At 46.1% G+C, this 24,392-nt stretch overlaps 11 non-coding genes across 11 annotated transcripts; all 11 read right to left on the bottom strand.

Moving 5' to 3' along the window:
• Positions 1-1,381: 1,381 nt before the first annotated feature.
• LOC130315487 (U2 spliceosomal RNA) lies at positions 1,382-1,572 on the bottom strand. Its single transcript, XR_008862969.1, has one exon. It is a non-coding gene; the product is annotated as a U2 spliceosomal RNA (small nuclear RNA).
• A 2,085-nt stretch (positions 1,573-3,657) lies between these two features.
• On the bottom strand, positions 3,658-3,848 carry LOC130315486 (U2 spliceosomal RNA). Its single transcript, XR_008862968.1, has one exon. It is a non-coding gene; the product is annotated as a U2 spliceosomal RNA (small nuclear RNA).
• A 2,076-nt stretch (positions 3,849-5,924) lies between these two features.
• LOC130315484 (U2 spliceosomal RNA) lies at positions 5,925-6,115 on the bottom strand. The gene has a single exon (XR_008862967.1). It is a non-coding gene; the product is annotated as a U2 spliceosomal RNA (small nuclear RNA).
• A 2,086-nt stretch (positions 6,116-8,201) lies between these two features.
• Positions 8,202-8,392, bottom strand: LOC130315483 (U2 spliceosomal RNA). Its single transcript, XR_008862966.1, has one exon. It is a non-coding gene; the product is annotated as a U2 spliceosomal RNA (small nuclear RNA).
• A 2,066-nt stretch (positions 8,393-10,458) lies between these two features.
• On the bottom strand, positions 10,459-10,649 carry LOC130315482 (U2 spliceosomal RNA). Its single transcript, XR_008862965.1, has one exon. It is a non-coding gene; the product is annotated as a U2 spliceosomal RNA (small nuclear RNA).
• A 2,080-nt stretch (positions 10,650-12,729) lies between these two features.
• Positions 12,730-12,920, bottom strand: LOC130315481 (U2 spliceosomal RNA). The gene has a single exon (XR_008862964.1). It is a non-coding gene; the product is annotated as a U2 spliceosomal RNA (small nuclear RNA).
• A 2,085-nt stretch (positions 12,921-15,005) lies between these two features.
• Positions 15,006-15,196, bottom strand: LOC130315480 (U2 spliceosomal RNA). Its single transcript, XR_008862963.1, has one exon. It is a non-coding gene; the product is annotated as a U2 spliceosomal RNA (small nuclear RNA).
• Positions 15,197-17,283: 2,087 nt separating this feature from the next.
• Positions 17,284-17,474, bottom strand: LOC130315479 (U2 spliceosomal RNA). Its single transcript, XR_008862962.1, has one exon. It is a non-coding gene; the product is annotated as a U2 spliceosomal RNA (small nuclear RNA).
• Positions 17,475-19,569: 2,095 nt separating this feature from the next.
• On the bottom strand, positions 19,570-19,760 carry LOC130315478 (U2 spliceosomal RNA). The gene has a single exon (XR_008862961.1). It is a non-coding gene; the product is annotated as a U2 spliceosomal RNA (small nuclear RNA).
• Positions 19,761-21,837: 2,077 nt separating this feature from the next.
• On the bottom strand, positions 21,838-22,028 carry LOC130315476 (U2 spliceosomal RNA). Its single transcript, XR_008862959.1, has one exon. It is a non-coding gene; the product is annotated as a U2 spliceosomal RNA (small nuclear RNA).
• A 2,088-nt stretch (positions 22,029-24,116) lies between these two features.
• LOC130315475 (U2 spliceosomal RNA) lies at positions 24,117-24,307 on the bottom strand. Its single transcript, XR_008862958.1, has one exon. It is a non-coding gene; the product is annotated as a U2 spliceosomal RNA (small nuclear RNA).
• Between the last annotated feature and the right edge of the window lie 85 nt (positions 24,308-24,392).

Raw genomic sequence — 24,392 nt, 5'->3', positions numbered from 1 at the left:
TCCATAGTCACATACACAGCAAAGGAGAGATGTTGTTTACACCTAGTGATGTCAGTGGTATTGAGTGACATCACAGCACAGTGCTAAGGCTCCTGGGCCTGGACACAGCAGCGGCTGCAATATCTCAACGGAGAATACGTTTATATATATGTGTGTGTGTGCGCGTATATATATATATATATATATATATATATATATATATATATATATATTTCTCCGCCGAAATCACTTTTAAACCCATTTCCACCTTTTTTTCCCTTCTCTTCCTCTTACTTTTTTTTCACGTTTTTTTACGTTTTTCTCCTTTTCGCCTCTTTTCTGGGCGTATTATTCTTCTTTTTCTTCTTTTTTTTCGTCTAATGCATACCCCATCAGTGCAGCAATGCTTATTCAATACCGCCAGCAGATGGAGACACTGGGGGATAATTTTCTAAGGATTTATACTGATTTTTCCTGTCTGAATTTGTCGCACAGAAAGTTGCAGGCCAAATATGTGTGACATTTCTGCGACTTTAGCTTCTAGAGCATTTTTACAACATTATACATAGGTGCTGAATACATAAAAAGCGACTGTTCAGCGACAGACAAGTCGCATCGGCTGAAAGTAGGCCAGAATGTCAGTCCATGTTGGAGCAGGTTTAGATACAGTCTAAAGCATAGATCTCAAAGTCTGTGCACAGAATTTAGCAAGGGCCTCGCACCTTCTGATGCATCAGGTAGGTGCACAATAGCATAGCCTAACCCTCTGTACTTTGGTCTATATTGATGCGGGACATAGACAGCCAGCTGATGACCAATCCATTAGTGCAATGGATGGCTGGAAGCATTTGTCTTTGCCTTTGCAATACCACAGAAGCAATGCATGGTCAATGTACAGCAATGACACACCTGTGTGAACAGCCAGGAGACCCCCCCCCCCCCATGTTATGTTACATAGTTACATAGTTAGTACGGTCGAAAAAAGACATATGTCCATCAAGTTCAACCAGGGAATTAAGGGGTAGGGGTGTGGCGCGATATTGGGGAAGGGATGAGATTTTATATTTCTTCATAAGCATTAATCTTATTTTGTCAATTAGGAACATTCAGCACCCACCCGCTATCAAGGCAGCTGCCTATCATGTCATGCCCTACCTGCACAGGTGTGCTGGCTACTCAAATGATCCAATTAAGGAGGCCATTTAGTCAGCAGCAGCAGAAGTCCTGTGCCTGGACGCTCCAACAGCGGCCAGACACAAGCAGAAGCAGAAGCAGCAGCAGCACCACCTTTTGTTTTTTGGCTGCAGCAGCAGCAGCAGCAAGGCCCACAGGGCTGGCTAGCTGGCTAGCCAGCAAGCAGGTAGCAATGAAAGTAGGAATCTTTCTTTTTAACCCTGTAAGGGGGTGGTGCACTGTACCCGAAGATACTGCCATATCGGGTCAATGCATAGGGCGACGGAAGCAAGCTTCGAAATCGGCCCCCGTTCTCAAAAATCCATTTAATATATGGTCCCCAGATAGGGGACGTATCAGATATTAAACTGATAAGAACAGATACTACACTTGATCTTAGCCAAAAGGCCGAGAAGCGATAACCGTGAAAGGGGCGGGCCCAACAAGGTCCCCTTCATGGGCACTATCACTGCTTGCTGTCAGGGAGGCTGCCAGACAATTTTCCATGCACACTCTGGGCTGGGGGGCAGTCAACCACCAGTACACACAGCAGAACCTAAACCCATACCATTATTGCTAAGCAGCAAGACAGGGGCCCATTGCACTCCCACGGGGCCTTTTTAAATGCAATCCATAACCCGGATTTGCCAGGAACCCTTCTTACTCCTCCTACTTGCATGTGACACTGGGCTTAGGATCTGCATAGGAAACACACACACAAGCACACACCTACCTTTGTTGCCTGCAGATGCCTCCTTGGCTGTCCCCAAACGGTATCAAACCAACACCCACGGGAAGCTGTAAGCATAGAGGACATGCCTGCACCCCATTGGACTTACCTGTGTGGGTTAAACCCGGGTTATTTGACAACCTATGGCGGTGATGGTTCTGCTCAGGCAGAGCAGTGCTGATGCTCCTCATAAAGCTGTCGCTGCTGTGAAGGTTCTAGGTGACATCACAAATCCCTATGGTTACATACACAACAAAGCTGGGTTGTTGTTGTTTACACTCTGCAAGGCCTGTGGAAGTGAGTGACATCATAGCACTGTAGTTCTGAGGGTTCTAGATGGATGCAACAATCTCCTGTTGCTTCTATGAAGGCCATAATAGACGACATCACCAAACAGCTCCATAGTCACATACACAGCAAAGGAGAGATGTTGTTTACACCTAGTGATGTCAGTGGTATTGAGTGACATCACAGCACAGTGCTAAGGCTCCTGGGCCTGGACACAGCAGCGGCTGCAATATCTCAACGGAGAATACGTTTATATATATGTGTGTGTGTGCGCGTATATATATATATATATATATATATATATATATATATATATATATTCTCCGCCGAAATCACTTTTAAACCCATTTCCACCTTTTTTTCCCTTCTCTTCCTCTTACTTTTTTTTCACGTTTTTTTACGTTTTTCTCCTTTTCGCCTCTTTTCTGGGCGTATTATTCTTCTTTTTCTTCTTTTTTTTCGTCTAATGCATACCCCATCAGTGCAGCAATGCTTATTCAATACCGCCAGCAGATGGAGACACTGGGGGATAATTTTCTAAGGATTTATACTGATTTTTCCTGTCTGAATTTGTCGCACAGAAAGTTGCAGGCCAAATATGTGTGACATTTCTGCGACTTTAGCTTCTAGAGCATTTTTACAACATTATACATAGGTGCTGAATACATAAAAAGCGACTGTTCAGCGACAGACAAGTCGCATCGGCTGAAAGTAGGCCAGAATGTCAGTCCATGTTGGAGCAGGTTTAGATACAGTCTAAAGCATAGATCTCAAAGTCTGTGCACAGAATTTAGCAAGGGCCTCGCACCTTCTGATGCATCAGGTAGGTGCACAATAGCATAGCCTAACCCTCTGTACTTTGGTCTATATTGATGCGGGACATAGACAGCCAGCTGATGACCAATCCATTAGTGCAATGGATGGCTGGAAGCATTTGTCTTTGCCTTTGCAATACCACAGAAGCAATGCATGGTCAATGTACAGCAATGACACACCTGTGTGAACAGCCAGGAGACCCCCCCCCCCCATGTTATGTTACATAGTTACATAGTTAGTACGGTCGAAAAAAGACATATGTCCATCAAGTTCAACCAGGGAATTAAGGGGTAGGGGTGTGGCGCGATATTGGGGAAGGGATGAGATTTTATATTTCTTCATAAGCATTAATCTTATTTTGTCAATTAGGAACATTCAGCACCCACCCGCTATCAAGGCAGCTGCCTATCATGTCATGCCCTACCTGCACAGGTGTGCTGGCTACTCAAATGATCCAATTAAGGAGGCCATTTAGTCAGCAGCAGCAGAAGTCCTGTGCCTGGACGCTCCAACAGCGGCCAGACACAAGCAGAAGCAGAAGCAGCAGCAGCACCACCTTTTGTTTTTTGGCTGCAGCAGCAGCAGCAGCAAGGCCCACAGGGCTGGCTAGCTGGCTAGCCAGCAAGCAGGTAGCAATGAAAGTAGGAATCTTTCTTTTTAACCCTGTAAGGGGGTGGTGCACTGTACCCGAAGATACTGCCATATCGGGTCAATGCATAGGGCGACGGAAGCAAGCTTCGAAATCGGCCCCCGTTCTCAAAAATCCATTTAATATATGGTCCCCAGATAGGGGACGTATCAGATATTAAACTGATAAGAACAGATACTACACTTGATCTTAGCCAAAAGGCCGAGAAGCGATAACCGTGAAAGGGGCGGGCCCAACAAGGTCCCCTTCATGGGCACTATCACTGCTTGCTGTCAGGGAGGCTGCCAGACAATTTTCCATGCACACTCTGGGCTGGGGGGCAGTCAACCACCAGTACACACAGCAGAACCTAAACCCATACCATTATTGCTAAGCAGCAAGACAGGGGCCCATTGCACTCCCACGGGGCCTTTTTAAATGCAATCCATAACCCGGATTTGCCAGGAACCCTTCTTACTCCTCCTACTTGCATGTGACACTGGGCTTAGGATCTGCATAGGAAACACACACACAAGCACACACCTACCTTTGTTGCCTGCAGATGCCTCCTTGGCTGTCCCCAAACGGTATCAAACCAACACCCACGGGAAGCTGTAAGCATAGAGGACATGCCTGCACCCCATTGGACTTACCTGTGTGGGTTAAACCCGGGTTATTTGACAACCTATGGCGGTGATGGTTCTGCTCAGGCAGAGCAGTGCTGATGCTCCTCATAAAGCTGTCGCTGCTGTGAAGGTTCTAGGTGACATCACAAATCCCTATGGTTACATACACAACAAAGCTGGGTTGTTGTTGTTTACACTCTGCAAGGCCTGTGGAAGTGAGTGACATCATAGCACTGTAGTTCTGAGGGTTCTAGATGGATGCAACAATCTCCTGTTGCTTCTATGAAGGCCATAATAGACGACATCACCAAACAGCTCCATAGTCACATACACAGCAAAGGAGAGATGTTGTTTACACCTAGTGATGTCAGTGGTATTGAGTGACATCACAGCACAGTGCTAAGGCTCCTGGGCCTGGACACAGCAGCGGCTGCAATATCTCAACGGAGAATACGTTTATATATATGTGTGTGTGTGCGCGTATATATATATACATATATATATATATATATATATTTCTCCGCCGAAATCACTTTTAAACCCATTTCCACCTTTTTTTCCCTTCTCTTCCTCTTACTTTTTTTTCACGTTTTTTTACGTTTTTCTCCTTTTCGCCTCTTTTCTGGGCGTATTATTCTTCTTTTTCTTCTTTTTTTTCGTCTAATGCATACCCCATCAGTGCAGCAATGCTTATTCAATACCGCCAGCAGATGGAGACACTGGGGGATAATTTTCTAAGGATTTATACTGATTTTTCCTGTCTGAATTTGTCGCACAGAAAGTTGCAGGCCAAATATGTGTGACATTTCTGCGACTTTAGCTTCTAGAGCATTTTTACAACATTATACATAGGTGCTGAATACATAAAAAGCGACTGTTCAGCGACAGACAAGTCGCATCGGCTGAAAGTAGGCCAGAATGTCAGTCCATGTTGGAGCAGGTTTAGATACAGTCTAAAGCATAGATCTCAAAGTCTGTGCACAGAATTTAGCAAGGGCCTCGCACCTTCTGATGCATCAGGTAGGTGCACAATAGCATAGCCTAACCCTCTGTACTTTGGTCTATATTGATGCGGGACATAGACAGCCAGCTGATGACCAATCCATTAGTGCAATGGATGGCTGGAAGCATTTGTCTTTGCCTTTGCAATACCACAGAAGCAATGCATGGTCAATGTACAGCAATGACACACCTGTGTGAACAGCCAGGAGACCCCCCCCCCCCATGTTATGTTACATAGTTACATAGTTAGTACGGTCGAAAAAAGACATATGTCCATCAAGTTCAACCAGGGAATTAAGGGGTAGGGGTGTGGCGCGATATTGGGGAAGGGATGAGATTTTATATTTCTTCATAAGCATTAATCTTATTTTGTCAATTAGGAACATTCAGCACCCACCCGCTATCAAGGCAGCTGCCTATCATGTCATGCCCTACCTGCACAGGTGTGCTGGCTACTCAAATGATCCAATTAAGGAGGCCATTTAGTCAGCAGCAGCAGAAGTCCTGTGCCTGGACGCTCCAACAGCGGCCAGACACAAGCAGAAGCAGAAGCAGAAGCAGCACCACCTTTTGTTTTTTGGCTGCAGCAGCAGCAGCAGCAAGGCCCACAGGGCTGGCTAGCTGGCTAGCCAGCAAGCAGGTAGCAATGAAAGTAGGAATCTTTCTTTTTAACCCTGTAAGGGGGTGGTGCACTGTACCCGAAGATACTGCCATATCGGGTCAATGCATAGGGCGACGGAAGCAAGCTTCGAAATCGGCCCCCGTTCTCAAAAATCCATTTAATATATGGTCCCCAGATAGGGGACGTATCAGATATTAAACTGATAAGAACAGATACTACACTTGATCTTAGCCAAAAGGCCGAGAAGCGATAACCGTGAAAGGGGCGGGCCCAACAAGGTCCCCTTCATGGGCACTATCACTGCTTGCTGTCAGGGAGGCTGCCAGACAATTTTCCATGCACACTCTGGGCTGGGGGGCAGTCAACCACCAGTACACACAGCAGAACCTAAACCCATACCATTATTGCTAAGCAGCAAGACAGGGGCCCATTGCACTCCCACGGGGCCTTTTTAAATGCAATCCATAACCCGGATTTGCCAGGAACCCTTCTTACTCCTCCTACTTGCATGTGACACTGGGCTTAGGATCTGCATAGGAAACACACACACAAGCACACACCTACCTTTGTTGCCTGCAGATGCCTCCTTGGCTGTCCCCAAACGGTATCAAACCAACACCCACGGGAAGCTGTAAGCATAGAGGACATGCCTGCACCCCATTGGACTTACCTGTGTGGGTTAAACCCGGGTTATTTGACAACCTATGGCGGTGATGGTTCTGCTCAGGCAGAGCAGTGCTGATGCTCCTCATAAAGCTGTCGCTGCTGTGAAGGTTCTAGGTGACATCACAAATCCCTATGGTTACATACACAACAAAGCTGGGTTGTTGTTGTTTACACTCTGCAAGGCCTGTGGAAGTGAGTGACATAGTGACATCATAGCACTGTAGTTCTGAGGGTTCTAGATGGATGCAACAATCTCCTGTTGCTTCTATGAAGGCCATAATAGACGACATCACCAAACAGCTCCATAGTCACATACACAGCAAAGGAGAGATGTTGTTTACACCTAGTGATGTCAGTGGTATTGAGTGACATCACAGCACAGTGCTAAGGCTCCTGGGCCTGGACACAGCAGCGGCTGCAATATCTCAACGGAGAATACGTTTATATATATGTGTGTGTGTGCGCGTATATATATATATATATATATATATATATATATATATTTCTCCGCCGAAATCACTTTTAAACCCATTTCCACCTTTTTTTCCCTTCTCTTCCTCTTACTTTTTTTTCACGTTTTTTTACGTTTTTCTCCTTTTCGCCTCTTTTCTGGGCGTATTATTCTTCTTTTTCTTCTTTTTTTTCGTCTAATGCATACCCCATCAGTGCAGCAATGCTTATTCAATACCGCCAGCAGATGGAGACACTGGGGGATAATTTTCTAAGGATTTATACTGATTTTTCCTGTCTGAATTTGTCGCACAGAAAGTTGCAGGCCAAATATGTGTGACATTTCTGCGACTTTAGCTTCTAGAGCATTTTTACAACATTATACATAGGTGCTGAATACATAAAAAGCGACTGTTCAGCGACAGACAAGTCGCATCGGCTGAAAGTAGGCCAGAATGTCAGTCCATGTTGGAGCAGGTTTAGATACAGTCTAAAGCATAGATCTCAAAGTCTGTGCACAGAATTTAGCAAGGGCCTCGCACCTTCTGATGCATCAGGTAGGTGCACAATAGCATAGCCTAACCCTCTGTACTTTGGTCTATATTGATGCGGGACATAGACAGCCAGCTGATGACCAATCCATTAGTGCAATGGATGGCTGGAAGCATTTGTCTTTGCCTTTGCAATACCACAGAAGCAATGCATGGTCAATGTACAGCAATGACACACCTGTGTGAACAGCCAGGAGACCCCCCCCCCCCATGTTATGTTACATAGTTACATAGTTAGTACGGTCGAAAAAAGACATATGTCCATCAAGTTCAACCAGGGAATTAAGGGGTAGGGGTGTGGCGCGATATTGGGGAAGGGATGAGATTTTATATTTCTTCATAAGCATTAATCTTATTTTGTCAATTAGGAACATTCAGCACCCACCCGCTATCAAGGCAGCTGCCTATCATGTCATGCCCTACCTGCACAGGTGTGCTGGCTACTCAAATGATCCAATTAAGGAGGCCATTTAGTCAGCAGCAGCAGAAGTCCTGTGCCTGGACGCTCCAACAGCGGCCAGACACAAGCAGAAGCAGAAGCAGCAGCAGCACCACCTTTTGTTTTTTGGCTGCAGCAGCAGCAGCAGCAAGGCCCACAGGGCTGGCTAGCTGGCTAGCCAGCAAGCAGGTAGCAATGAAAGTAGGAATCTTTCTTTTTAACCCTGTAAGGGGGTGGTGCACTGTACCCGAAGATACTGCCATATCGGGTCAATGCATAGGGCGACGGAAGCAAGCTTCGAAATCGGCCCCCGTTCTCAAAAATCCATTTAATATATGGTCCCCAGATAGGGGACGTATCAGATATTAAACTGATAAGAACAGATACTACACTTGATCTTAGCCAAAAGGCCGAGAAGCGATAACCGTGAAAGGGGCGGGCCCAACAAGGTCCCCTTCATGGGCACTATCACTGCTTGCTGTCAGGGAGGCTGCCAGACAATTTTCCATGCACACTCTGGGCTGGGGGGCAGTCAACCACCAGTACACACAGCAGAACCTAAACCCATACCATTATTGCTAAGCAGCAAGACAGGGGCCCATTGCACTCCCACGGGGCCTTTTTAAATGCAATCCATAACCCGGATTTGCCAGGAACCCTTCTTACTCCTCCTACTTGCATGTGACACTGGGCTTAGGATCTGCATAGGAAACACACACACAAGCACACACCTACCTTTGTTGCCTGCAGATGCCTCCTTGGCTGTCCCCAAACGGTATCAAACCAACACCCACGGGAAGCTGTAAGCATAGAGGACATGCCTGCACCCCATTGGACTTACCTGTGTGGGTTAAACCCGGGTTATTTGACAACCTATGGCGGTGATGGTTCTGCTCAGGCAGAGCAGTGCTGATGCTCCTCATAAAGCTGTCGCTGCTGTGAAGGTTCTAGGTGACATCACAAATCCCTATGGTTACATACACAACAAAGCTGGGTTGTTGTTGTTTACACTCTGCAAGGCCTGTGGAAGTGAGTGACATCATAGCACTGTAGTTCTGAGGGTTCTAGATGGATGCAACAATCTCCTGTTGCTTCTATGAAGGCCATAATAGACGACATCACCAAACAGCTCCATAGTCACATACACAGCAAAGGAGAGATGTTGTTTACACCTAGTGATGTCAGTGGTATTGAGTGACATCACAGCACAGTGCTAAGGCTCCTGGGCCTGGACACAGCAGCGGCTGCAATATCTCAACGGAGAATACGTTTATATATATGTGTGTGTGTGCGCGTATATATATATATATATATATATATTTCTCCGCCGAAATCACTTTTAAACCCATTTCCACCTTTTTTTCCCTTCTCTTCCTCTTACTTTTTTTTCACGTTTTTTTACGTTTTTCTCCTTTTCGCCTCTTTTCTGGGCGTATTATTCTTCTTTTTCTTCTTTTTTTTCGTCTAATGCATACCCCATCAGTGCAGCAATGCTTATTCAATACCGCCAGCAGATGGAGACACTGGGGGATAATTTTCTAAGGATTTATACTGATTTTTCCTGTCTGAATTTGTCGCACAGAAAGTTGCAGGCCAAATATGTGTGACATTTCTGCGACTTTAGCTTCTAGAGCATTTTTACAACATTATACATAGGTGCTGAATACATAAAAAGCGACTGTTCAGCGACAGACAAGTCGCATCGGCTGAAAGTAGGCCAGAATGTCAGTCCATGTTGGAGCAGGTTTAGATACAGTCTAAAGCATAGATCTCAAAGTCTGTGCACAGAATTTAGCAAGGGCCTCGCACCTTCTGATGCATCAGGTAGGTGCACAATAGCATAGCCTAACCCTCTGTACTTTGGTCTATATTGATGCGGGACATAGACAGCCAGCTGATGACCAATCCATTAGTGCAATGGATGGCTGGAAGCATTTGTCTTTGCCTTTGCAATACCACAGAAGCAATGCATGGTCAATGTACAGCAATGACACACCTGTGTGAACAGCCAGGAGACCCCCCCCCCCCATGTTATGTTACATAGTTACATAGTTAGTACGGTCGAAAAAAGACATATGTCCATCAAGTTCAACCAGGGAATTAAGGGGTAGGGGTGTGGCGCGATATTGGGGAAGGGATGAGATTTTATATTTCTTCATAAGCATTAATCTTATTTTGTCAATTAGGAACATTCAGCACCCACCCGCTATCAAGGCAGCTGCCTATCATGTCATGCCCTACCTGCACAGGTGTGCTGGCTACTCAAATGATCCAATTAAGGAGGCCATTTAGTCAGCAGCAGCAGAAGTCCTGTGCCTGGACGCTCCAACAGCGGCCAGACACAAGCAGAAGCAGAAGCAGCAGCAGCACCACCTTTTGTTTTTTGGCTGCAGCAGCAGCAGCAGCAAGGCCCACAGGGCTGGCTAGCTGGCTAGCCAGCAAGCAGGTAGCAATGAAAGTAGGAATCTTTCTTTTTAACCCTGTAAGGGGGTGGTGCACTGTACCCGAAGATACTGCCATATCGGGTCAATGCATAGGGCGACGGAAGCAAGCTTCGAAATCGGCCCCCGTTCTCAAAAATCCATTTAATATATGGTCCCCAGATAGGGGACGTATCAGATATTAAACTGATAAGAACAGATACTACACTTGATCTTAGCCAAAAGGCCGAGAAGCGATAACCGTGAAAGGGGCGGGCCCAACAAGGTCCCCTTCATGGGCACTATCACTGCTTGCTGTCAGGGAGGCTGCCAGACAATTTTCCATGCACACTCTGGGCTGGGGGGCAGTCAACCACCAGTACACACAGCAGAACCTAAACCCATACCATTATTGCTAAGCAGCAAGACAGGGGCCCATTGCACTCCCACGGGGCCTTTTTAAATGCAATCCATAACCCGGATTTGCCAGGAACCCTTCTTACTCCTCCTACTTGCATGTGACACTGGGCTTAGGATCTGCATAGGAAACACACACACAAGCACACACCTACCTTTGTTGCCTGCAGATGCCTCCTTGGCTGTCCCCAAACGGTATCAAACCAACACCCACGGGAAGCTGTAAGCATAGAGGACATGCCTGCACCCCATTGGACTTACCTGTGTGGGTTAAACCCGGGTTATTTGACAACCTATGGCGGTGATGGTTCTGCTCAGGCAGAGCAGTGCTGATGCTCCTCATAAAGCTGTCGCTGCTGTGAAGGTTCTAGGTGACATCACAAATCCCTATGGTTACATACACAACAAAGCTGGGTTGTTGTTGTTTACACTCTGCAAGGCCTGTGGAAGTGAGTGACATCATAGCACTGTAGTTCTGAGGGTTCTAGATGGATGCAACAATCTCCTGTTGCTTCTATGAAGGCCATAATAGACGACATCACCAAACAGCTCCATAGTCACATACACAGCAAAGGAGAGATGTTGTTTACACCTAGTGATGTCAGTGGTATTGAGTGACATCACAGCACAGTGCTAAGGCTCCTGGGCCTGGACACAGCAGCGGCTGCAATATCTCAACGGAGAATACGTTTATATATATGTGTGTGTGTGCGCGTATATATATATATATATATATATATATATATATATATATTTCTCCGCCGAAATCACTTTTAAACCCATTTCCACCTTTTTTTCCCTTCTCTTCCTCTTACTTTTTTTTCACGTTTTTTTACGTTTTTCTCCTTTTCGCCTCTTTTCTGGGCGTATTATTCTTCTTTTTCTTCTTTTTTTTCGTCTAATGCATACCCCATCAGTGCAGCAATGCTTATTCAATACCGCCAGCAGATGGAGACACTGGGGGATAATTTTCTAAGGATTTATACTGATTTTTCCTGTCTGAATTTGTCGCACAGAAAGTTGCAGGCCAAATATGTGTGACATTTCTGCGACTTTAGCTTCTAGAGCATTTTTACAACATTATACATAGGTGCTGAATACATAAAAAGCGACTGTTCAGCGACAGACAAGTCGCATCGGCTGAAAGTAGGCCAGAATGTCAGTCCATGTTGGAGCAGGTTTAGATACAGTCTAAAGCATAGATCTCAAAGTCTGTGCACAGAATTTAGCAAGGGCCTCGCACCTTCTGATGCATCAGGTAGGTGCACAATAGCATAGCCTAACCCTCTGTACTTTGGTCTATATTGATGCGGGACATAGACAGCCAGCTGATGACCAATCCATTAGTGCAATGGATGGCTGGAAGCATTTGTCTTTGCCTTTGCAATACCACAGAAGCAATGCATGGTCAATGTACAGCAATGACACACCTGTGTGAACAGCCAGGAGACCCCCCCCCCCCATGTTATGTTACATAGTTACATAGTTAGTACGGTCGAAAAAAGACATATGTCCATCAAGTTCAACCAGGGAATTAAGGGGTAGGGGTGTGGCGCGATATTGGGGAAGGGATGAGATTTTATATTTCTTCATAAGCATTAATCTTATTTTGTCAATTAGGAACATTCAGCACCCACCCGCTATCAAGGCAGCTGCCTATCATGTCATGCCCTACCTGCACAGGTGTGCTGGCTACTCAAATGATCCAATTAAGGAGGCCATTTAGTCAGCAGCAGCAGAAGTCCTGTGCCTGGACGCTCCAACAGCGGCCAGACACAAGCAGAAGCAGAAGCAGCAGCAGCACCACCTTTTGTTTTTTGGCTGCAGCAGCAGCAGCAGCAAGGCCCACAGGGCTGGCTAGCTGGCTAGCCAGCAAGCAGGTAGCAATGAAAGTAGGAATCTTTCTTTTTAACCCTGTAAGGGGGTGGTGCACTGTACCCGAAGATACTGCCATATCGGGTCAATGCATAGGGCGACGGAAGCAAGCTTCGAAATCGGCCCCCGTTCTCAAAAATCCATTTAATATATGGTCCCCAGATAGGGGACGTATCAGATATTAAACTGATAAGAACAGATACTACACTTGATCTTAGCCAAAAGGCCGAGAAGCGATAACCGTGAAAGGGGCGGGCCCAACAAGGTCCCCTTCATGGGCACTATCACTGCTTGCTGTCAGGGAGGCTGCCAGACAATTTTCCATGCACACTCTGGGCTGGGGGGCAGTCAACCACCAGTACACACAGCAGAACCTAAACCCATACCATTATTGCTAAGCAGCAAGACAGGGGCCCATTGCACTCCCACGGGGCCTTTTTAAATGCAATCCATAACCCGGATTTGCCAGGAACCCTTCTTACTCCTCCTACTTGCATGTGACACTGGGCTTAGGATCTGCATAGGAAACACACACACAAGCACACACCTACCTTTGTTGCCTGCAGATGCCTCCTTGGCTGTCCCCAAACGGTATCAAACCAACACCCACGGGAAGCTGTAAGCATAGAGGACATGCCTGCACCCCATTGGACTTACCTGTGTGGGTTAAACCCGGGTTATTTGACAACCTATGGCGGTGATGGTTCTGCTCAGGCAGAGCAGTGCTGATGCTCCTCATAAAGCTGTCGCTGCTGTGAAGGTTCTAGGTGACATCACAAATCCCTATGGTTACATACACAACAAAGCTGGGTTGTTGTTGTTTACACTCTGCAAGGCCTGTGGAAGTGAGTGACATCATAGCACTGTAGTTCTGAGGGTTCTAGATGGATGCAACAATCTCCTGTTGCTTCTATGAAGGCCATAATAGACGACATCACCAAACAGCTCCATAGTCACATACACAGCAAAGGAGAGATGTTGTTTACACCTAGTGATGTCAGTGGTATTGAGTGACATCACAGCACAGTGCTAAGGCTCCTGGGCCTGGACACAGCAGCGGCTGCAATATCTCAACGGAGAATACGTTTATATATATGTGTGTGTGTGCGCGTATATATATATATATATATATATATATATATATATATATATATTTCTCTGCCGAAATCACTTTTAAACCCATTTCCACCTTTTTTTCCCTTCTCTTCCTCTTACTTTTTTTTCACGTTTTTTTACGTTTTTCTCCTTTTCGCCTCTTTTCTGGGCGTATTATTCTTCTTTTTCTTCTTTTTTTTCGTCTAATGCATACCCCATCAGTGCAGCAATGCTTATTCAATACCGCCAGCAGATGGAGACACTGGGGGATAATTTTCTAAGGATTTATACTGATTTTTCCTGTCTGAATTTGTCGCACAGAAAGTTGCAGGCCAAATATGTGTGACATTTCTGCGACTTTAGCTTCTAGAGCATTTTTACAACATTATACATAGGTGCTGAATACATAAAAAGCGACTGTTCAGCGACAGACAAGTCGCATCGGCTGAAAGTAGGCCAGAATGTCAGTCCATGTTGGAGCAGGTTTAGATACAGTCTAAAGCATAGATCTCAAAGTCTGTGCACAGAATTTAGCAAGGGCCTCGCACCTTCTGATGCATCAGGTAGGTGCACAATAGCATAGCCTAACCCTCTGTACTTTGGTCTATATTGATGCGGGACATAGACAGCCAGCTGATGACCAATCCATTAGTGCAATGGATGGCTGGAAGCATTTGTCTTTGCCTTTGCAATACCACAGAAGCAATGCATGGTCAATGTACAGCAATGACACACCTGTGTGAACAGCCAGGAGACCCCCCCCCCCCCATGTTATGTTACATAGTTACATAGTTAGTACGGTCGAAAAAAGACATATGTCCATCAAGTTCAACCAGGGAATTAAGGGGTAGGGGTGTGGCGCGATATTGGGGAAGGGATGAGATTTTATATTTCTTCATAAGCATTAATCTTATTTTGTCAATTAGGAACATTCAGCACCCACCCGCTATCAAGGCAGCTGCCTATCATGTCATGCCCTACCTGCACAGGTGTGCTGGCTACTCAAATGATCCAATTAAGGAGGCCATTTAGTCAGCAGCAGCAGAAGTCCTGTGCCTGGACGCTCCAACAGCGGCCAGACACAAGCAGAAGCAGAAGCAGCAGCAGCACCACCTTTTGTTTTTTGGCTGCAGCAGCAGCAGCAGCAAGGCCCACAGGGCTGGCTAGCTGGCTAGCCAGCAAGCAGGTAGCAATGAAAGTAGGAATCTTTCTTTTTAACCCTGTAAGGGGGTGGTGCACTGTACCCGAAGATACTGCCATATCGGGTCAATGCATAGGGCGACGGAAGCAAGCTTCGAAATCGGCCCCCGTTCTCAAAAATCCATTTAATATATGGTCCCCAGATAGGGGACGTATCAGATATTAAACTGATAAGAACAGATACTACACTTGATCTTAGCCAAAAGGCCGAGAAGCGATAACCGTGAAAGGGGCGGGCCCAACAAGGTCCCCTTCATGGGCACTATCACTGCTTGCTGTCAGGGAGGCTGCCAGACAATTTTCCATGCACACTCTGGGCTGGGGGGCAGTCAACCACCAGTACACACAGCAGAACCTAAACCCATACCATTATTGCTAAGCAGCAAGACAGGGGCCCATTGCACTCCCACGGGGCCTTTTTAAATGCAATCCATAACCCGGATTTGCCAGGAACCCTTCTTACTCCTCCTACTTGCATGTGACACTGGGCTTAGGATCTGCATAGGAAACACACACAAGCACACACCTACCTTTGTTGCCTGCAGATGCCTCCTTGGCTGTCCCCAAACGGTATCAAACCAACACCCACGGGAAGCTGTAAGCATAGAGGACATGCCTGCACCCCATTGGACTTACCTGTGTGGGTTAAACCCGGGTTATTTGACAACCTATGGCGGTGATGGTTCTGCTCAGGCAGAGCAGTGCTGATGCTCCTCATAAAGCTGTCGCTGCTGTGAAGGTTCTAGGTGACATCACAAATCCCTATGGTTACATACACAACAAAGCTGGGTTGTTGTTGTTTACACTCTGCAAGGCCTGTGGAAGTGAGTGACATCATAGCACTGTAGTTCTGAGGGTTCTAGATGGATGCAACAATCTCCTGTTGCTTCTATGAAGGCCATAATAGACGACATCACCAAACAGCTCCATAGTCACATACACAGCAAAGGAGAGATGTTGTTTACACCTAGTGATGTCAGTGGTATTGAGTGACATCACAGCACAGTGCTAAGGCTCCTGGGCCTGGACACAGCAGCGGCTGCAATATCTCAACGGAGAATACGTTTATATATATGTGTGTGTGTGCGCGTATATATATATATATATATATATATATATATATATATATATATATATTTCTCCGCCGAAATCACTTTTAAACCCATTTCCACCTTTTTTTCCCTTCTCTTCCTCTTACTTTTTTTTCACGTTTTTTTACGTTTTTCTCCTTTTCGCCTCTTTTCTGGGCGTATTATTCTTCTTTTTCTTCTTTTTTTTCGTCTAATGCATACCCCATCAGTGCAGCAATGCTTATTCAATACCGCCAGCAGATGGAGACACTGGGGGATAATTTTCTAAGGATTTATACTGATTTTTCCTGTCTGAATTTGTCGCACAGAAAGTTGCAGGCCAAATATGTGTGACATTTCTGCGACTTTAGCTTCTAGAGCATTTTTACAACATTATACATAGGTGCTGAATACATAAAAAGCGACTGTTCAGCGACAGACAAGTCGCATCGGCTGAAAGTAGGCCAGAATGTCAGTCCATGTTGGAGCAGGTTTAGATACAGTCTAAAGCATAGATCTCAAAGTCTGTGCACAGAATTTAGCAAGGGCCTCGCACCTTCTGATGCATCAGGTAGGTGCACAATAGCATAGCCTAACCCTCTGTACTTTGGTCTATATTGATGCGGGACATAGACAGCCAGCTGATGACCAATCCATTAGTGCAATGGATGGCTGGAAGCATTTGTCTTTGCCTTTGCAATACCACAGAAGCAATGCATGGTCAATGTACAGCAATGACACACCTGTGTGAACAGCCAGGAGACCCCCCCCCCCCCATGTTATGTTACATAGTTACATAGTTAGTACGGTCGAAAAAAGACATATGTCCATCAAGTTCAACCAGGGAATTAAGGGGTAGGGGTGTGGCGCGATATTGGGGAAGGGATGAGATTTTATATTTCTTCATAAGCATTAATCTTATTTTGTCAATTAGGAACATTCAGCACCCACCCGCTATCAAGGCAGCTGCCTATCATGTCATGCCCTACCTGCACAGGTGTGCTGGCTACTCAAATGATCCAATTAAGGAGGCCATTTAGTCAGCAGCAGCAGAAGTCCTGTGCCTGGACGCTCCAACAGCGGCCAGACACAAGCAGAAGCAGAAGCAGCAGCAGCACCACCTTTTGTTTTTTGGCTGCAGCAGCAGCAGCAGCAAGGCCCACAGGGCTGGCTAGCTGGCTAGCCAGCAAGCAGGTAGCAATGAAAGTAGGAATCTTTCTTTTTAACCCTGTAAGGGGGTGGTGCACTGTACCCGAAGATACTGCCATATCGGGTCAATGCATAGGGCGACGGAAGCAAGCTTCGAAATCGGCCCCCGTTCTCAAAAATCCATTTAATATATGGTCCCCAGATAGGGGACGTATCAGATATTAAACTGATAAGAACAGATACTACACTTGATCTTAGCCAAAAGGCCGAGAAGCGATAACCGTGAAAGGGGCGGGCCCAACAAGGTCCCCTTCATGGGCACTATCACTGCTTGCTGTCAGGGAGGCTGCCAGACAATTTTCCATGCACACTCTGGGCTGGGGGGCAGTCAACCACCAGTACACACAGCAGAACCTAAACCCATACCATTATTGCTAAGCAGCAAGACAGGGGCCCATTGCACTCCCACGGGGCCTTTTTAAATGCAATCCATAACCCGGATTTGCCAGGAACCCTTCTTACTCCTCCTACTTGCATGTGACACTGGGCTTAGGATCTGCATAGGAAACACACACACAAGCACACACCTACCTTTGTTGCCTGCAGATGCCTCCTTGGCTGTCCCCAAACGGTATCAAACCAACACCCACGGGAAGCTGTAAGCATAGAGGACATGCCTGCACCCCATTGGACTTACCTGTGTGGGTTAAACCCGGGTTATTTGACAACCTATGGCGGTGATGGTTCTGCTCAGGCAGAGCAGTGCTGATGCTCCTCATAAAGCTGTCGCTGCTGTGAAGGTTCTAGGTGACATCACAAATCCCTATGGTTACATACACAACAAAGCTGGGTTGTTGTTGTTTACACTCTGCAAGGCCTGTGGAAGTGAGTGACTTCATAGCACTGTAGTTCTGAGGGTTCTAGATGGATGCAACAATCTCCTGTTGCTTCTATGAAGGCCATAATAGACGACATCACCAAACAGCTCCATAGTCACATACACAGCAAAGGAGAGATGTTGTTTACACCTAGTGATGTCAGTGGTATTGAGTGACATCACAGCACAGTGCTAAGGCTCCTGGGCCTGGACACAGCAGCGGCTGCAATATCTCAACGGAGAATACGTTTATATATATGTGTGTGTGTGCGCGTATATATATATATATATATATATATATATATATATATATATATATATATATTTCTCCGCCGAAATCACTTTTAAACCCATTTCCACCTTTTTTTCCCTTCTCTTCCTCTTACTTTTTTTTCACGTTTTTTTACGTTTTTCTCCTTTTCGCCTCTTTTCTGGGCGTATTATTCTTCTTTTTCTTCTTTTTTTTCGTCTAATGCATACCCCATCAGTGCAGCAATGCTTATTCAATACCGCCAGCAGATGGAGACACTGGGGGATAATTTTCTAAGGATTTATACTGATTTTTCCTGTCTGAATTTGTCGCACAGAAAGTTGCAGGCCAAATATGTGTGACATTTCTGCGACTTTAGCTTCTAGAGCATTTTTACAACATTATACATAGGTGCTGAATACATAAAAAGCGACTGTTCAGCGACAGACAAGTCGCATCGGCTGAAAGTAGGCCAGAATGTCAGTCCATGTTGGAGCAGGTTTAGATACAGTCTAAAGCATAGATCTCAAAGTCTGTGCACAGAATTTAGCAAGGGCCTCGCACCTTCTGATGCATCAGGTAGGTGCACAATAGCATAGCCTAACCCTCTGTACTTTGGTCTATATTGATGCGGGACATAGACAGCCAGCTGATGACCAATCCATTAGTGCAATGGATGGCTGGAAGCATTTGTCTTTGCCTTTGCAATACCACAGAAGCAATGCATGGTCAATGTACAGCAATGACACACCTGTGTGAACAGCCAGGAGACCCCCCCCCCCCCCCATGTTATGTTACATAGTTACATAGTTAGTACGGTCGAAAAAAGACATATGTCCATCAAGTTCAACCAGGGAATTAAGGGGTAGGGGTGTGGCGCGATATTGGGGAAGGGATGAGATTTTATATTTCTTCATAAGCATTAATCTTATTTTGTCAATTAGGAACATTCAGCACCCACCCGCTATCAAGGCAGCTGCCTATCATGTCATGCCCTACCTGCACAGGTGTGCTGGCTACTCAAATGATCCAATTAAGGAGGCCATTTAGTCAGCAGCAGCAGAAGTCCTGTGCCTGGACGCTCCAACAGCGGCCAGACACAAGCAGAAGCAGAAGCAGCAGCAGCACCACCTTTTGTTTTTTGGCTGCAGCAGCAGCAGCAGCAAGGCCCACAGGGCTGGCTAGCTGGCTAGCCAGCAAGCAGGTAGCAATGAAAGTAGGAATCTTTCTTTTTAACCCTGTAAAGGGGTGGTGCACTGTACCCGAAGATACTGCCATATCGGGTCAATGCATAGGGCGACGGAAGCAAGCTTCGAAATCGGCCCCCGTTCTCAAAAATCCATTTAATATATGGTCCCCAGATAGGGGACGTATCAGATATTAAACTGATAAGAACAGATACTACACTTGATCTTAGCCAAAAGGCCGAGAAGCGATAACCGTGAAAGGGGCGGGCCCAACAAGGTCCCCTTCATGGGCACTATCACTGCTTGCTGTCAGGGAGGCTGCCAGACAATTTTCCATGCACACTCTGGGCTGGGGGGCAGTCAACCACCAGTACACACAGCAGAACCTAAACCCATACCATTATTGCTAAGCAGCAAGACAGGGGCCCATTGCACTCCCACGGGGCCTTTTTAAATGCAATCCATAACCCGGATTTGCCAGGAACCCTTCTTACTCCTCCTACTTGCATGTGACACTGGGCTTAGGATCTGCATAGGAAACACACACAAGCACACACCTACCTTTGTTGCCTGCAGATGCCTCCTTGGCTGTCCCCAAACGGTATCAAACCAACACCCACGGGAAGCTGTAAGCATAGAGGACATGCCTGCACCCCATTGGACTTACCTGTGTGGGTTAAACCCGGGTTATTTGACAACCTATGGCGGTGATGGTTCTGCTCAGGCAGAGCAGTGCTGATGCTCCTCATAAAGCTGTCGCTGCTGTGAAGGTTCTAGGTGACATCACAAATCCCTATGGTTACATACACAACAAAGCTGGGTTGTTGTTGTTTACACTCTGCAAGGCCTGTGGAAGTGAGTGACATCATAGCACTGTAGTTCTGAGGGTTCTAGATGGATGCAACAATCTCCTGTTGCTTCTATGAAGGCCATAATAGACGACATCACCAAACAGCTCCATAGTCACATACACAGCAAAGGAGAGATGTTGTTTACACCTAGTGATGTCAGTGGTATTGAGTGACATCACAGCACAGTGCTAAGGCTCCTGGGCCTGGACACAGCAGCGGCTGCAATATCTCAACGGAGAATACGTTTATATATATGTGTGTGTGTGCGCGTATATATATATATATATATATATATATATATATATATTTCTCTGCCGAAATCACTTTTAAACCCATTTCCACCTTTTTTTCCCTTCTCTTCCTCTTACTTTTTTTTCACGTTTTTTTACGTTTTTCTCCTTTTCGCCTCTTTTCTGGACGTATTATTCTTCTTTTTCTTCTTTTTTTTCGTCTAATGCATACCCCATCAGTGCAGCAATGCTTATTCAATACCGCCAGCAGATGGAGACACTGGGGGATAATTTTCTAAGGATTTATACTGATTTTTCCTGTCTGAATTTGTCGCACAGAAAGTTGCAGGCCAAATATGTGTGACATTTCTGCGACTTTAGCTTCTAGAGCATTTTTACAACATTATACATAGGTGCTGAATACATAAAAAGCGACTGTTCAGCGACAGACAAGTCGCATCGGCTGAAAGTAGGCCAGAATGTCAGTCCATGTTGGAGCAGGTTTAGATACAGTCTAAAGCATAGATCTCAAAGTCTGTGCACAGAATTTAGCAAGGGCCTCGCACCTTCTGATGCATCAGGTAGGTGCACAATAGCATAGCCTAACCCTCTGTACTTTGGTCTATATTGATGCGGGACATAGACAGCCAGCTGATGACCAATCCATTAGTGCAATGGATGGCTGGAAGCATTTGTCTTTGCCTTTGCAATACCACAGAAGCAATGCATGGTCAATGTACAGCAATGACACACCTGTGTGAACAGCCAGGAGACCCCCCCCCCCCCATGTTATGTTACATAGTTACATAGTTAGTACGGTCGAAAAAAGACATATGTCCATCAAGTTCAACCAGGGAATTAAGGGGTAGGGGTGTGGCGCGATATTGGGGAAGGGATGAGATTTTATATTTCTTCATAAGCATTAATCTTATTTTGTCAATTAGGAACATTCAGCACCCACCCGCTATCAAGGCAGCTGCCTATCATGTCATGCCCTACCTGCACAGGTGTGCTGGCTACTCAAATGATCCAATTAAGGAGGCCATTTAGTCAGCAGCAGCAGAAGTCCTGTGCCTGGACGCTCCAACAGCGGCCAGACACAAGCAGAAGCAGAAGCAGCAGCAGCACCACCTTTTGTTTTTTGGCTGCAGCAGCAGCAGCAGCAAGGCCCACAGGGCTGGCTAGCTGGCTAGCCAGCAAGCAGGTAGCAATGAAAGTAGGAATCTTTCTTTTTAACCCTGTAAGGGGGTGGTGCACTGTACCCGAAGATACTGCCATATCGGGTCAATGCATAGGGCGACGGAAGCAAGCTTCGAAATCGGCCCCCGTTCTCAAAAATCCATTTAATATATGGTCCCCAGATAGGGGACGTATCAGATATTAAACTGATAAGAACAGATACTACACTTGATCTTAGCCAAAAGGCCGAGAAGCGATAACCGTGAAAGGGGCGGGCCCAACAAGGTCCCCTTCATGGGCACTATCACTGCTTGCTGTCAGGGAGGCTGCCAGACAATTTTCCATGCACACTCTGGGCTGGGGGGCAGTCAACCACCAGTACACACAGCAGAACCTAAACCCATACCATTATTGCTAAGCAGCAAGACAGGGGCCCATTGCACTCCCACGGGGCCTTTTTAAATGCAATCCATAACCCGGATTTGCCAGGAACCCTTCTTACTCCTCCTACTTGCATGTGACACTGGGCTTAGGATCTGCATAGGAAACACACACACAAGCACACACCTACCTTTGTTGCCTGCAGATGCCTCCTTGGCTGTCCCCAAACGGTATCAAACCAACACCCACGGGAAGCTGTAAGCATAGAGGACATGCCTGCACCCCATTGGACTTACCTGTGTGGGTTAAACCCGGGTTATTTGACAACCTATGGCGGTGATGGTTCTGCTCAGGCAGAGCAGTGCTGATGCTCCTCATAAAGCTGTCGCTGCTGTGAAGGTTCTAGGTGACATCACAAATCCCTATGGTTACATACACAACAAAGCTGGGTTGTTGTTGTTTACACTCTGCAAGGCCTGTGGAAGTGAGTGACTTCATAGCACTGTAGTTCTGAGGGTTCTAGATGGATGCAACAATCTCCTGTTGCTTCTATGAAGGCCATAATAGACGACATCACCAAACAGCTCCATAGTCACATACACAGCAAAGGAGAGATGTTGTTTACACCTAGTGATGTCAGTGGTATTGAGTGACATCACAGCACAGTGCTAAGGCTCCTGGGCCTGGACACAGCAGCGGCTGCAATATCTCAACGGAGAATACGTTTATATATATGTGTGTGTGTGCGCGTATATATATATATATATATATATATATATATATATATATATATATTTCTCCGCCGAAATCACTTTTAAACCCATTTCCACCTTTTTTTCCCTTCTCTTCCTCTTACTTTTTTTTCACGTTTTTTTACGTTTTTCTCCTTTTCGCCTCTTTTCTGGGCGTATTATTCTTCTTTTTCTTCTTTTTTTTCGTCTAATGCATACCCCATCAGTGCAGCAATGCTTATTCAATACCGCCAGCAGATGGAGACACTGGGGGATAATTTTCTAAGGATTTATACTGATTTTTCCTGTCTGAATTTGTCGCACAGAAAGTTGCAGGCCAAATATGTGTGACATTTCTGCGACTTTAGCTTCTAGAGCATTTTTACAACATTATACATAGGTGCTGAATACATAAAAAGCGACTGTTCAGCGACAGACAAGTCGCATCGGCTGAAAGTAGGCCAGAATGTCAGTCCATGTTGGAGCAGGTTTAGATACAGTCTAAAGCATAGATCTCAAAGTCTGTGCACAGAATTTAGCAAGGGCCTCGCACCTTCTGATGCATCAGGTAGGTGCACAATAGCATAGCCTAACCCTCTGTACTTTGGTCTATATTGAAGCGGGACATAGACAGCCAGCTGATGACCAATCCATTAGTGCAATGGATGGCTGGAAGCATTTGTCTTTGCCTTTGCAATACCACAGAAGCAATGCATGGTCAATGTACAGCAATGACACACCTGTGTGAACAGCCAGGAGACCCCCCCCCCCCCCATGTTATGTTACATAGTTACATAGTTAGTACGGTCGAAAAAAGACATATGTCCATCAAGTTCAACCAGGGAATTAAGGGGTAGGGGTGTGGCGCGATATTGGGGAAGGGATGAGATTTTATATTTCTTCATAAGCATTAATCTTATTTTGTCAATTAGGAACATTCAGCACCCACCCGCTATCAAGGCAGCTGCCTATCATGTCATGCCCTACCTGCACAGGTGTGCTGGCTACTCAAATGATCCAATTAAGGAGGCCATTTAGTCAGCAGCAGCAGAAGTCCTGTGCCTGGACGCTCCAACAGCGGCCAGACACAAGCAGAAGCAGAAGCAGCAGCAGCACCACCTTTTGTTTTTTGGCTGCAGCAGCAGCAGCAGCAAGGCCCACAGGGCTGGCTAGCTGGCTAGCCAGCAAGCAGGTAGCAATGAAAGTAGGAATCTTTCTTTTTAACCCTGTAAGGGGGTGGTGCACTGTACCCGAAGATACTGCCATATCGGGTCAATGCATAGGGCGACGGAAGCAAGCTTCGAAATCGGCCCCCGTTCTCAAAAATCCATTTAATATATGGTCCCCAGATAGGGGACGTATCAGATATTAAACTGATAAGAACAGATACTACACTTGATCTTAGCCAAAAGGCCGAGAAGCGATAACCGTGAAAGGGGCGGGCCCAACAAGGTCCCCTTCATGGGCACTATCACTGCTTGCTGTCAGGGAGGCTGCCAGACAATTTTCC

The sequence above is a fragment of the Hyla sarda genome, unplaced genomic scaffold, assembly GCF_029499605.1.
Source record: "Hyla sarda isolate aHylSar1 unplaced genomic scaffold, aHylSar1.hap1 scaffold_188, whole genome shotgun sequence".
Taxonomy (NCBI): domain Eukaryota; kingdom Metazoa; phylum Chordata; class Amphibia; order Anura; family Hylidae; genus Hyla; species Hyla sarda.
Note: the sequence above shows the minus strand (reverse complement) of the source record. Positions and strands in the feature narration are given on the sequence as shown.